The sequence below is a fragment of the Carettochelys insculpta genome, chromosome 32, assembly GCF_033958435.1.
Source record: "Carettochelys insculpta isolate YL-2023 chromosome 32, ASM3395843v1, whole genome shotgun sequence".
Lineage (NCBI taxonomy): Eukaryota > Metazoa > Chordata > Testudines > Carettochelyidae > Carettochelys > Carettochelys insculpta.
Genome location: NC_134168.1, coordinates 6,236,893 through 6,252,075, shown reverse-complemented (window position 1 = coordinate 6,252,075; position 15,183 = coordinate 6,236,893). Strand labels below are relative to the sequence as shown.

The window sequence follows — 15,183 nt, the reverse complement described above, 5'->3', positions numbered from 1 at the left end:
TTTAGGTAGGTTCTCATGTCATTTTTGTTTCAAATCATAAAGACCCTATTGTTTTATTGCTTCTCTGCCTCCTCCCACCTTCCATTCCTTTGAGTTTCAGGGATCTCACCCACTGCCTATGGGATCTATTAACTTGTTTATGTAGCTGTGAACAAAAACAATTTTGCCCATTACATTGTGATCTCAAAAGAGATTCTACACTTCTGAACTGGAAAATGAGATAACTTCTGGCCAAGTTCTCAGAGTTTGAAATGGAAGCACCAGGAAATTGGATTACTGTCAAAGTTCATTGCCCAATTTTCAAAAACATTGGATTTCAACCACATGACCACAAACTTCCAAGTGTCCTCAGACTATGTTGAAATACAGGTTGAACCTCTGCTCTCCAGCAACCTCAGGACCTGGTCAGTGTCAGACCAACGAATTTGCCAGACCACAGAAGGTCAGCATTTTCTAGCACATTACCAACACTTCCATTCCTTACTGTGCTCTTAGAAGGCATTTAAGTGTAAATTGCAGCTAAATAGCAGCACTAAACACTGAGAGCCAGGACTTGTGGCTGTATGTCAACTTCATGGGACTACGGGAAACTTGAACACGCCCATGATAAGTGGTCATCCAGATAACTAAAATTGTGCCAGATTTCGGAGTTTGCCGGATGAGAGAGTTCTGGATTAGAGAGGTTTGACCTGTAGTCCATGAAAGATTAGTATGAAAATAAGATTTCATATCCTACTGCACCCCAGAAAAAAGGTATAGGCCTATCTACAGGTCAAAACCCAGAAGAATTATCATTAATTGTAGATGCTTAGTTCTCTTTTTTACAAAAGTTGTACTGAGCATGTGCATTGTTTATAATTGAATTCTGTTCAGCCATTTTTTAGCGTAAGACTTCATTGCCTACAATTTCCACAGAGGTCCATGCATCCCTTCGAAAGATTTTTATGGACCCATATTCTGAAGATCAAAGACCTGAAGGTGACGACGAGACTGGCATGTTCATGGGGTTGCCTAATTTGAGATAATGTTGTTATAAACTTGTAATCACTGAAAAATCCCCTTGATGGGGTTTAGGAGAACCATTTGCAGCCCAATACCCTGAAGCTGTGAAAATGATCTCTGGTGAATTTATTACTGTGTGTGGGCTCATTGGCTGTGGGCTCATTGCCCCTCCCCCAGCTCACCCTGGGGTGAGGCACAATGCCATGGCCCTGACCTTCTCTCATGATCCCCTGACTCCAGAGCTGAGGCCAAGGCTATCCCCTTCACCTCCTCACGCCATGGCCCATGACCCCCTGGGGCTACGGCCAGGGTTGGCGCACCTGGTTTCGCCTCCCCTCCCACTGGCTTGCCATGGGACCAGGCCCAGTGCCACAGTCCAGCCCCATCCCCCAAGTCCCTGAAACCAGACAAGAAGCCAGGACTGGCCCCCTCCACAACTGCTGCCCCATGCTGAAGCTTCCATCAGCCTCCCGGGAGCTGAGGCTGAGGTTCCCTCCTCCCCCCGGCATACCTTAGCACTGATGCTAGCAACATGGGCTGTCCCAGCAGCCAAGGAGCCCAGCCTCCCCACAGACTGTGGACAGGCATCTCCCATCCAGGAGTTACGGTGGGAACTCCAGAAGCCAGCCCGGCCCTGGCCTCCTCCCCACACACACTGGTGCCAGGAACCCTGGAATGGACCCCTTAGAGGAGATGCCAGATCCAAGCAGCACAGCCCTGACCCACCATGAGCTAGCTCTATCTTCACCAATGTGGCCACGCCCATAAACCCCCGAGACCTTTCAACCAGCTGTCCTAAACCCCTTGTTCTGCTACCCCATCCTCTGGATGGACCCCCCCCGCCACACACACACACACCACAGACAGAATCCTCTGTCCTAAACCATCCATCTCTTGCCATCACTCCACCATCCAACACCCATGGCTTGATTTACCCCCACCCCAAAACTCTGCTGTGAGGTCTCCACTCCCACCACCCACCATGACCCCAATGACACACACACACACCAAACCCACGCCAACATTTCAAGCAACCAAGAATAAGGATCACAGAGAACCTCAATGGATTACTCTTAGGTATATATTACTGTAAATGTCTTTTCTCCCTCATTTTCCAAAAACACAATAATTTACATAAATCATACATGTTTTCCAAACATTGAAAAAACCGCCCACTTGACTTACACACATGAGAAATGCTGGGCAAATTTGCTAGTAAATAACAAAAGTGTAGTTCCCTAGGGCTGTGTCTGGATTAGAAGGGTTTGTTCACAGAAGTTTGTGTTGGAAGAGATCTCCCCACAAAACTTCTGTTGATAGATTGCAGCCAGACTGCAGAATGGATTGAAAGAGAGATCTGTTATTGACAGAGATCTTCTGGAGTGCAAGGTGTCTCTGTCGCCAAAACAGCCAATTGGAAGCACAGCAAATAAAGTTCCCTGGTGTCCCAATGACACCGGTGTGAAACAATGCCCCCGCGCTTTTCCATCCACGTTCAGATTCCTTTCCATCCACGTGCCAAATAAATTTGATTTTCACCAAGGCATGTGTGAATGTACCCCACTAGGGACAACACAAAAGTAGCTGCAGGCTGATTAGTAATCTGCTGATCAGCTGGGTAGCACTGGGATCTCTCCTGAGTGGCCACACAAGAGCGTATCTTATGGAGAATTATGGTGTGAATCAAGATTAAGGGCCTCATTTTGTAAACCCATGAAAAAGATCCAATAACATAAGCTCTGTCCTTCAAAGAACGAGCAAACAGCTGTGTTATGATTCACAATATGTTCCCCACTGTGCCTGCTTTTACTGGGAAGTATTACACCTCATAGTAATACCTTGACAGGGGTAGCAAGTAGCCCAGGAACAGGGAGCCAGAAAGCAGGTCGGTGAGCTTGGTGTGTTTTGGAGGGATTCCCTCTGGAATTGGTGGTCAGGAGAAACCTCCACCAGAAAGAAGGCCCTTAGCTTGGTCTGATGGAGAGGGTGGTTTCATAGCCACCCTAGTGAAAAAGGGTGTTGAAATGAGATTGGCTGGGGAATACCCATCTTCAGAGGTTTGTTGATCTTGGTGGCTCTTAGGTATCAAATGCACATCCATAAGGCCCTTGAACAGAGGCAGGAAACTAGATGTTTAGGGAATGCCGACAGTGTAAATGTAGGGCTAAGGTAAGATTTTAAAAGACTTGGACTTCAGTGAGTGTTAGGTACTTAGATGTTTCTGAATATTCCACTAGGCATCTAGGTACCCTTTAAAACTCTGGATCTCAGAATGTTAAGGATACCCAAGAATTAAGAAGCAACAAAACAGGTGTTTGTGGATTTAAGTGGTTCCTGAATCTGTCTAAATCTAATCTTGAGTTGTGGAAGTCCTTTTGTCAACGTGGGCCTGGGTGACCGGATGTCATGTTCACCTCTTCCTGCTGCTATCAGGCCCATCATTGACAGAGAGCCTTCCACAACCAATCTGAGACATCATGTGGTGGCTCCACTTTTGACACACGAGCTGTGATTCAGCCTCCCTGCTGGAAGTCAGTGTGATGGCTTTGAGGTCAGGCATTTCAAGCAATTTTTCCCATGAAAAAGTGGTCCTAGAATGGAAAAAATGGAGAAGAACCAGCCAAATGGCTGACTTCATAAAGAGTGGTTGTAGGAAAGAATGGGGAATACAAATATCCGCTGTCTTGTACCTTGCATAATCATTAACATATCCGAATGAGAATATTAGCATCCAGGTTCTCCTTCTTCTTCTTTTTTGACACTGATCGGCTACGTCTACACGTGAAGCCAACATCGAAATAGGCTATTTCGATGAATAACGTCTACACATCCTCCAGGGCTGGCAACGTCGATGTTCAACTTCGACGTTGCGCAGCACCACATCGAAATAGGCGCTGCGAGGGAACATCTACACGCCAAAGTAGCACACATCGAAATAAGGGTGCCAGGCACAGCTGCAGACAGGGTCACAGGGCGGACTCAACAGTAAGCCGCTCCCTTAAAGGGCCCCTCCCAGACACAGTTGCACTAAACAACACAAGATACACAGAGCTGACAACTGGTTGCAGAACCTGTGCCTGCAGCATGGATCCCCAGCTGCCGCAGCAGCAGCCAGAAGCCCTGGGCTAAGGGCTGCTGCCCACGGTGACCATAGAGCCCCGCAGGGGCTGGAGAGAGAGCATCTCTCAACCCCCCAGCTGATGGCCGCCATGGAGGACCCGGCAATTTCGACGTTGCGGGACGCGGATCATCTACATGGTCCCTACTTCGACGTTGAACATCGAAGTAGGGCGTTATTCCGATCCCCTCATGAGGTTAGCGACTTCGACGTCTCGCCGCCTAACGTCGAAGTTAACTTCGAAATAGCGCCCGACACGTGTAGCCGCAACAGGCGCTATTTCGAAGTTAGTGCCGCTACTTCGAAGTAGCGTGCACGTGTAGACACAGCTATCAATTCCTCTGAAGTTAGTATAATTTACATATGTGTCTCTTAGAGAAGAATTGGGGCCTGTCATTCTGTTCCTGTAGCACTTTACGCCTGTCCCACAGTTCTGCAAAGTTCCTTTCCACTACAGACCACACAATATTATGGAAAATCAAGCTTTTACGCCCTATAATTGATTTCAATCTTGGCAATACAATGTCTCGATGAATGACAATTCAGAAGAAAGTATTTTCTCATTTGGACACTTATCCCAGGAAGGAATGCCTGAACAATCAGTTTATGCTGTTCCCCTCATCCAAACATTAACGACTACATGAATAACTATTCGTCAACATTGACCTTAAAGTTGTGATCAAGCTAGAAATAATGCTCACCCAATCTTTCTAGCTCAGAAATTTCTCTTTGGCGTCTGGTCCTGAAACTTCTTTGCTCTAGAATAGCTGCTTTTAAAAGAAATTTCAGGACCAGACTCCAAAGAGAAATTTCTGAGCTACAATTCATCTGCAAATTCGATGCCCTCAGCTCTGGCTTAAACAAAGACTGCGAATGGCTGGCTAAATACAGAAGCAGCTTCCCCTCCCTTGGTGTTCACACCTCCAGATCAACTGCTGGTAGTAAGCCTCACCCTTGCTGACTGAGCTAACCTAGTTATCCCCAGCCTTGCTCTGGCATATTTATACCTGGCCCTGAAGATTTCCAAGACCAGCATCTGATGAAGTGAGTCTGTGCTCACGAAAGCTCATGCTCAAAACTTTTCTGTTAGTCTGTAAGGTGCCACAGGACCCTTCGTTGCTCTTTCCCCTCTGACACTCTGGGGACCTTAATTGCTGGAGGTAGGTTTTCAGTAAACAGGGTAACTCCATTACAAATCTGCACCGTGGGTATGATGATTGTGGTGTTCCCTGTAAGCAGCCCCCCAGGAGAGATTCAAGCACCACCCAGCTGACTAGCAGAGTGGCCACAGACACCCACAGGGGGCAGCGTGTGTTTTGATGGGTAGTGCACCTCTGCACATGGCTTAGTGCACATAACAAAGTTCATTCCCTCCCAGGAGGGGGAAAACTTGAAGGAACTCTGGATGACTGTTCAATTTCTTGCCCTGTATTTGCACAATTCTTTGTTTTTCCTAAACATTCGCTATTGTAATTGAACTGGGGGAAGTCCTCTGGCCGTTATTAAATAGGAAGTCTGGCTAGATGACCATAATGGTTTCTTTTGGGTTCAGAATCCACGTGTAGCCCCAGAGGCACTGCAACCACAGACGAGAGAGAGTGAAGTCTCTGATCTACAGCCTCAGCCCAGAGCAAGCCGGCCTTTAGCTCACGTGGTAGAACATGTGGCTTTAGCCCCTAGGGTGGTAGGTTCATTCCCCTTGCTGATTCCTCAGGTGCATCAACCTTACCTATGAGTCTGAACATTCTCATGTGGTTACTCATCTGCAGCTATGTAAGCGAAGCAATTCATGGCATGAGTAATAAATACTGGAATTTCTCATCCCTGCCATGTTTCCATTCTGAGCTGCATAAACCTTCAGTGACCGAGCTGAGAATTATTTCACTGAGTGACAAATACTCTTTAATGAGTACCCAGAAGCCAGCTACTTCATGATAGGCCGAGGAAGGAAAATAACAGAAAACCGCTTGTCATCACCTATCGTCCTCAGCTTAAACCCCTGCATCACCTTATCAGCAATGTACAACCTATACTGGAACAGGATCCCTCACTCTCATAGGCCACCCAACATCCAGAAAATACACGCCAGCCATCACACACCATACCCCAGGAATAATAACACAGGATCCTTGCAACAAACCCTGTTGTCAGCTTTGTTCACGTAGCTATAATAGAGACATCATAGAATCACAGGGTCCTAGGGCTGGAAGAATCATAGATTCATAGAATCCTAGGGCTGGACTCATCACTGAGTCCAGCCTCTACCAACCCTAACTAGACCATGCCAGGCAGGACTTTGTCAAGCCGGGACTTAAAAACCTCTAGGGATGGAGATTCCACCACCACTCTTGGTAACACATTCCAGTGCTTCACCACCCTCCTGGGGAAATAGTTATTCCTAATTCCAACCTACACCTCCCCTTCTGCAACTTTAGACCATTGCTACTTGATCTGCTGTCCATCATTACTGAGAACAATAGCCTCTTTGGAACGCCCATTCAGGTTGTTGAAGGCTGCTATCAAATCATCTCTCACTCTTCTTTTCTGCAAACTGAGCTCATTCGCATGCATCAGACAGCCCAGTGGGGAATAGAACTCTGGTTTCTTCAGTGCCCAAAAGCCAGGACATTCAATGGCAAAAATCATGTGCCTGTAAGAAGCAGATAATCCATTAGCATCAGCCACTAGGGGGCAATATATCACCCATGCTCATGCCCAAAATGCCAAGGCATTGCATCGACCCAAGAAGACCCCTGAATCATGGACTTAGGGACCCTGTGGAATCTCCATCTCTGGGGATATTTAAGGGCAGGTTAGATAGACATCAATCGGGGATGGTCTAGATGGTGCTTGGTCATGCCATGAGGTCAGGAGACTGGACTCAATGACCTCTTGAGGTCCCATCCAGTTCTACTGTTCTATGATTCAATGATATTTCATGTGGAGGTGTGCAGGAAGGGCCTTCCAGAACTTTAGGGAGTTAGTTTTATGCTCAGACATCAACAGGTCTTTGGAGAAGCCACCGCAGAATTGGTGGTATGAGGCAAAAGAACACTGCCTTTGTGTTGAGAGCTCCAGGCCCAGCCCCATACAGATCCCCACCAGCACCACATCAGCCCCTCCCCAGTCAGTGCAGGGCCTCACCCAGCCCCCCATTTGAACCCACCTGCACTGTTCCAGCCCCTAATCTGGTCAGCACATGATCTGGCCCAGTCTCTCAACAGAACCACCCCCCCATACACCATGCCACTCTCAACCCCTTCCTTGGCTAGCAGAGGGCCCAGCCCAACACCACACCATGTATTCCCCCACACCAGGCCAGCCCCAGCCTCTCCCCTGGCCAACATGGGGCCCAGCCTAGTCTCCAATGGAGCCCCCCACTTGGCCATTGTGGGGCCCAGCCCATTAACTTTGGATGTGCAGCCTAGTCTAGAATAAGTTTCTGTCTAGAACTTTCTTCCAGACCAGCGTCCTCTCGCAAACAGAGCTGCAATGGGTCCTCTAGTTAACTGTTATTTTTGCACTGCATGGAGAACTCTCGTGCCCTTGGGAGAAAATGTCTTTCTGGAGGCATCTCTCAGGGTTTCCTTTACTTGCTGTTTCTGGAAAGTGTAAATGAAGGGGTTCAGCAAGTGAGCAATGACAGCATTAATGATGGCGAGGCCTTTATTGAGGTCCAGGTCTTCATCCTGTGTGGGTGTGATGTACATGAAAATGCAGCTGCCGTAGCAGTGGAGGACCACGGTGAGGTGGGAGGAACAGGTGGAGAAAGCCCGCTGACGTGCCTTGGCAGAGAGGATCTGGATGATGGCAATGGGGATGGAGGTGTAGGACACCAATATCAGCAGTAAGGTGCAGAGCAGGGTGAAGAAAGCCTGGAGGAAATGGATGAGTTCCAGGAGATGCCTGTCCCCAGAAGAGATCTGTAGGAGAGGTGCGTAGTCACAGAAGAAGTGATTGATTTGGTTGGACTTGCAGAACATGAGCCGGCTGATGAGGACAATGGATGTAATGATCAGGAGTATTCCGCCCAGCCAGGAGAAAATAACTATCAGGCTCACAGTCTTTGGCTCATAATGGAGGTGTGATGGAGCGGGTGGCATATGGCCACATAGCGGTCAAAAGACATGGCAGCCAACAATAAAAATTCAGTAGCTCCAAAAGGGAAAAAGAAAAAATACTGTGAGAGGCAAGCCACAAGGGATGTTGTTCTTCTCTGCACCCTAATGTCTCTCTGTGTCTTGGGGACCGCAGCTGTAATTAAGCAGATGTCGAAGAAGGACAAGTTGCGGAGAAAGAAGTACATAGGGGTACGGAGGCAGTAGTCAATGCACGTAATGATGAAAATAAAGATATTCCAAAGTAAGGTTGACACATAGGCCAAGAGAAGCCCCCCAAAGACACGAGGTTGCATCTCAGGTATGTTGGTGAGCCCCAGCAGAACAAACTCAGTCACTTGGGTTTTGTTCTTCATAGATGCCCTGAGAGAACAAAAGAGGATCACTTTTATCTTATCACAAAGACGCACACACATAAAAAGCTAATAATCTTCTGGCTACTGATAACGACAGCCCTAGGCCAAACCTTTCCACAACCAGTTGATGAAAAGTTCTAAGAGTGAGGCCAGAGAACAGTTACCATACACAGGAGGGGGAAAGGAAGAAGAAAAAAGGGGAAAAGAATTATTGGGGGAGGAGGGGAAGAGTTATCTATCGGTAATACGACCTGTGGAAGGAGTAAACTAAGTTAGGTGGGATGGGCACCATTACTGAGAATATTAAAGGTGGGGAAATTACCCTTGTAATTTGTAAGGTAATTAAGATCCCTGGTTTAAGGTTTCAAACTTGTAAATAAATTCCAGTTCAGATTTCTCCCTTTGTAATCTAGTATTAAAATCTCTTAGTAAGAGAACACTTACCTTCTGGTCCATTAGCAGTGTGCCCTGCGAGATAAGTGCTTACCCACAGGTTTATGTGTATTCCGATTCCTGATGTCAGATTTGTGTCCTTTCATCCTTTGGTGACAGGACTGTTGGGTTTGGCCAATGTCCATGGCAGAGGTGCATTGCCGGCACATGATATCATAGATCCCATTAGGGGATGTGTATGAGCCCCAGGTGATGTGGTGGGTATAGTTATGTCCAGTGATGGTGTCACTAGGGTAGATCTGTGGTATTGATTTGTGATCACATAGCTATACTACAAAAACAACGAGAAGTTCTGTGGAACCTTATAGACTAACATTTATTGGAGCATAAGCTTTCATGGACGCAGAAACTGAAGTGAGTAGTGGGTAGCTAGTGGGTCTTCATCCACGAAAGTTCATGCTCCAATAAATCTCTTGGCCTATAAGCTACCACAGGACTTCTTGTTGTTCTTGCAGATACAGACTAACATGGCTACCTCTCTGATACATATCTATACTAGGGGCTCCATCAGTGGACCTAACTGCAATATGCCCTGCATTAGCCTTTTTCTCCAAATCTCATGGAATGGCTGTTGCCCACGAAAGCTCATGACCTAATAAATAAAAGAGTTAATTTTTAAGGTGCTACAGGACTCCTCACTTTGTTTTGTGAAGATGCAGACTTACACAGCTATACCTGGAGACTAAAGAAATAGAGAAAAAAAGACAACCCCACCATAAAACCAATGGATGGCAACACGTCAGAAACGGATCACCCTGTGTCTTGCTTTTCAGTCCTTGTCCCCAAGGGAAACCTGCCCAAGACCTTCAGAAGATGAAAGTGAGAGGATAAAATCATGGATGAATCAGGGACTGAATAGAAACATGGATCCCCTTCATCCCATCTATCCATCTATCTATCTATTCCTCCACCATTTCCCTCTCTCTGTGTCTTGCTCCTGATACACACAGGTCAATGTGTAACACATTCACTTCATGTGCAGAGCTGTGTCCCACACTGCTGGTGATTGGTTAAAATTGTAGCTGAGAAGACACTAGGGTCATGCATTATTTTTCAGAAGGTGAAGGTTTGAGTTATGTAGCCAATAACCTGCCCAGGGACAGTGCAGATCTATATGCATTTTCTGGGTTTTTTTTAAGTTTTACACCATCTGGGAGTCTGAGGACCTCATCACTTCCTTAGGAAGAATGTAGCAACCCCCTGGGTTATTTAGTCTGGACAGCCTTACCAGACATTACTGGCAATTAGCTCTCTGGTGGGGGAGTCAGCAAAAGATCAAGTGCCCTATTTAATGAGAGCAAAGCAGGCCTGCCATCCCTGAATCTGGGGCAGCAACAGGTAAGAGAATGAAGGGCCTCCTGCTTCACTATATCCCAGCCTATGGCTCTGCCCACTTTAAGATGTTAAGGAGCAATCACTAAAGCCGTGTCTACACGTGCACTCAACTTCGAAGTAGCGGCACTAACTTCGAAATAGCGCCTGTCACGGCTACACGCGCCGGGCGCTATTTCGATGTTAACATCGACGTTAGGCGGCGAGACGTCGAAGTCGCTAACCCCATGAGGGGATGGGAATAGCGCCCTACTTCGACATTCAACGTCGAAGTAGGGAACGTGTAGTCGTTGCGCGTCCCGCAACATCGAAATCGTGGGGTCCTCCATGGCGGCCATCAGCTGAGGGGTTGAGAGACTCTCTCTCTCGAGCCCCTGCGGGGCTCTATGGTCACCGTGTGCAGCAGCCCTTAGCCCAGGGCTTCTGGCTGCTGCTGCTGCAGCTGGGGGTCCGTGCTGCATGCACAGGGTCTGCAACCAGTTGTCAGCTCTGTGGATCTTGTGCTGTTTAGTGCAAGTGTGTCTGGGAGGGGCCCTTTAAGGGAGCGGCTTGCTGTTGAGTCCGCCCTGTGACCCTGTCTGCAGCTGCGGCTGGCACCCTTATTTCGATGTGTGCTACTTTGGCGCGTAGACGTTCCCTCGCAGAGCCTATTTCGATGTGGTGCTGCGCAACATCGATGTTGAACATCGATGTTGCCAGCCCTGGAGGACATGTAGACGTTATTCATCGAAATAGGCTACTTCGATGTAGGCTTCACATGTAGACATATCTTAAATGTCCCCTAAGGCTGTCCAGCCAAAATAACCAAAGGGGCAGAGAGAGTCTTCCTAAGGAAAAGAAGAGGCCTTCAGACTTCTTCTTGGTGCAACACTTGATAAAGAACATGGAAGCATAGATGTGAAGCAACATGACCCTGGGCTGGTAATTGGCTGCAGGACTCAAACCTTGGCCTTCTGGAAAATAATTGCTCCTTCTCATGACACAAGAGCTGGGGTCCTGAAATGAATGTAGGAGGCAGCAGATTTAAAGCAAACCAAGGGAGATCTTTCTCCACACCTTTCACAGCCAGCCTCTGCAACACCAGGACAAGATTTAAACAGGGTTCACAAAAGACCCAGAAATATAAATGGAGGACAGGACCATGAATGGGTATCAGCCAGGCTGGACAGGGATATAAAACCATGCATCACATTTCCCAATACTCCGTACTTGCCCGAAGGTGGGAACGAGCAACAGTGAATGGCATTCACTTGTTATGTTCATTCCTTCTGGGACACCTTGCACAGGTCACTGTAGGTCTCAGTTCTGTTTATTGTGGTGTACCATGGTGCATTTTTTGGGTGGGAAGTGGATGGGCTCAGTGGACACTTTCGGGTGACATCTTGCACTCAGAGCAACTCCTACGTTCCTTCCTCAACTGTGAGAGGCAGAACATGGAAATGTGTCCATGGTATTTAGGAGGTTAAAGGCCAGTTAAATATCTGCTCCAAAGGTGCAAAACAGCCAACCAGATATTCTTCTAATTTGCAATTACTAGTGGTTTGTCAAGGATGTGAAGTGAGGGGAAAAATATTCTCTATGCTATTATGTTATGACTTCATATAATGGGTCTCCAAGAGGTGTCTCCAAAAAGCTAACGGTCTCAGGAGACTTCTCAAGGAGCTCTTAAATATTCCAGTTCAGTCCATGACTTAATTCTTAGCTGATCATAGCAAGGAGTTGGGCAGGGTAAGTAGTGTCTTGATTTCTCGATTCAGGAATTGATGTGTGCTTTATTTTAAAGTTCTGGGGTAATTTCAATAGTAACAGAGAGTAAGCTGTGCTAGTCTATACACTGTCAAAACAAAAAGCAGTCAAGTAGCACTTTAAAGACTAGCAAAATAGTTTATTAGGTGAGCTTTCGTGGGACTAACTAGTTTGTGGATCTGGAGTGTTTTAATGTCTGTTTTGTGCCCATTGACCCTTTGTCTAAGGGAGTTAGAAGTCTGTCCAATATACAAAGCATCTGGACATTGTTGGCACATGATGGCATATATGATGTTAGTAGAGGAGCATGAGAAAGTGCCCGTGATTCTGTGACTAACCTGGTTAGGTCCAGTGATGGTATTTCCAGAGAAGATATGTGGACAAAGCTGGCAGCAGGCTTTGTTGCAGGGAAAGGTTCCAGGACTGGTGTTCCTGGGGCATAGACTGTGGCTGTTAGTGAGGATCCTCACGAGGCTGGGAGGTTGTCTGTAGGAGAGAACAGGCATGTCACCCAGGGCCTTCTGGAGTGTAACCTCCTGATTAAGAATAGGTTGTAGGTCTTTAATAATTCGTTGCAGTGGTCTGAGTTGGGGGCTGTAGGTGATGACCAGTGGTGTTCTGTCCTTGGCTTTTTTGGGCCGATCTTGGAGTAGCTGGTCTCTGGGAATTCGTCTGGCCCTGTTGATTTGGTTTCTTTATTTAGACAAAGGGTCAACGGGCACAAAACAGACATCAAAACACTCCAGATCCACAAACGAGTTAGCCAACATTTTAATGGAATGGGGCATTCTGTCAATGACCTCAAGGTATGTGTGTTACTTAAGAGGAATTATCACGCCGTTTTGGAAAGAAAAGTGGACGAGCTGACTTTTATATTCAAATTCAGCACATTAACACATGGTTTAAATCGTGATGGGAACTTTCTGAGTCACTATAGGGGCTTGTCTGCATACTTGGCTCAATCTAATTCTTGACCTTCCCCGCCACCCCTCCACTCTCTGATTTGCTCACCTTGATTATCTTTTTCTGATTTGTCCTCCTTGCTTACTGTTTTTGGTTCTCTGTGTCTTAAATATTGAGTCTGTTCTGGTCTGGCTATGGTCTGAAGAAGTGGGTCTGTCCCACGAAAGCTCACCTAATAAACTATTTTGCTAGTCTTTAAAGTGCTACTTGACTGCGTTTTGTTTTGATGGGGTAATTTCAGTGTCACTTCATGAAACACAAAGGCAAGTCTACTCCATTAATCAGAGAATTGTTTGAAAATATTCTAACACAACAATGTGCTGTCTGACAATGCCTTTTGGAGGAAGTCAAAAGATTTGACAAGAGAAATATTTAAATAGCATAATCAAAGCATTTTCTCTTTTATTCCTTCCCATTTCATTATAATCCAAATGTAAACTTTGAAATATCATATACGACCTTCTGAAAATTAATTTAACATTATTAAAATGAAACATCCCAAAGTGTATTTGTATGTTTTGAACCAAACATTTTGTGATGTCTGTCAATCAATATTAAAATGAAAACTTTGCTTTTCTCTCAATTAGTGATGGAAGAAACTCTGAAAAATGAGTTGAAACCACACTAATTAATGGGTCATACATCTAATTTTTCATTCAAATGTAATTAATAAACTGAAAGACTTAGATGACGTGTTGATGCTGGTCTCACTCTGGGGTAACGTTGGGACCACAGTGAATGAAATGAAATGACTCTTCTTCTCACCATAAGATCTTATGAGACAAATACAGAATCGCCAGAATAGTAACAGAGAGGGAGCCATGCTAGTCTATATACTATCAAAACGAAAAAGCAGGCAAGTAGCACTTTAAAGACAAACAAAATAATTTATTAGGTGAACTTTTGTGGCACAAGACACACTTCTTCTTCACTTGGCTGAATCTAATTCTTGACTCTACCCTTTCTGCCCCTCTACTCTCTGATTTGCTCACATTGATCATTTTTTTTTCTGATTTGCCCACCTTGATTACTGTTTTTGGCTCTCTGTGCCTTAAATATTGAGTCTGTTCTGATATTGCTATGGTCTGAAGAAATGGGTCCGTCCCATGGAAGCTCACCTTAAGAATTACTTTGTTAGTCTTTCAAGTGCTACTTGACTGCCTTTTTATTTTGATGGAATCATCAGAGTTTTACTCCAATTTTTTTCAGGGGCAGAACTTTATTGACTTTAAAAAGTCATGCCCTGATAAAATCTGGTATTTTTTAGTTTTTGTCATAAATTTCCATTTAAGCGACTGGGTAAACGTGTTCAAAATTAGAGAATGATAAAATCCTGGGGTTGGAAGAGTCCTCCAGTAGTCATCAAGTAAAAACCCTAGCTAAAAGCAGGACCACTCCCAGCTAAATCATCCCGGCCAGGGCTTTGTCAAGATGAGAATTAGAGACCTCCAGGAAGGAGATTCAACCTCATCTCATGGTAACCCATTCCAGAGCTTCATCATTCTCCTAGTGAAATACTTTTCCCTAATATCCTACCTAGATCTCCCCCCACTGCAATATAACACCGTTGCTCCTTGGTCTGCCATCGGTCGCGTCTGAGAACAGCTGAACTCCACCCTCGTTAGAGCCCCCCTTCGGGAAGACAAAGTCTGCCATCAAATAGCCCCTCGCTCTAATCTTCTGTAATTTAAATCAGCCCAACTCCCTCAGCCTCTCCTTATGTTATGTGCTCCAGACCCTGAATCATTTTTTCACCCTCTGCTGAACACTCCCCAATAATTCTACATACTCTCTCCAGGGCAGTTCAGAACTGGAGTTAATAATCCAGAAGTGGCCTTAACATTGCTGAATAAAAAGGAACAATGACTTCTCTAGATCTTCTGAAAATGCTCCTCCTAATTCACCCCAATATGCCTTTGACAACTATGGCACCCGTTCGGCTCATCTCCAGCTCTTCATCCTCTTTAATCCCCACGGCCTTTGCCGCCGAACTGCTAGTTAGCCCACTGGTTCCCAGCCTGCAGCAGTACTTATTATAAATGGACATTTGGGAGGAGGTGAAAATATTTATTTAGTACAGGTTGAGAATTTCAAT

The 15,183-nt window shown here is 45.9% G+C and overlaps 1 pseudogene; it reads right to left on the bottom strand.

Annotated features, from left to right (window-relative positions):
* Positions 1-7,632: 7,632 nt before the first annotated feature.
* Positions 7,633-8,594, bottom strand: LOC142004795 (olfactory receptor 2AP1-like; annotated as a pseudogene).
* Between the last annotated feature and the right edge of the window lie 6,589 nt (positions 8,595-15,183).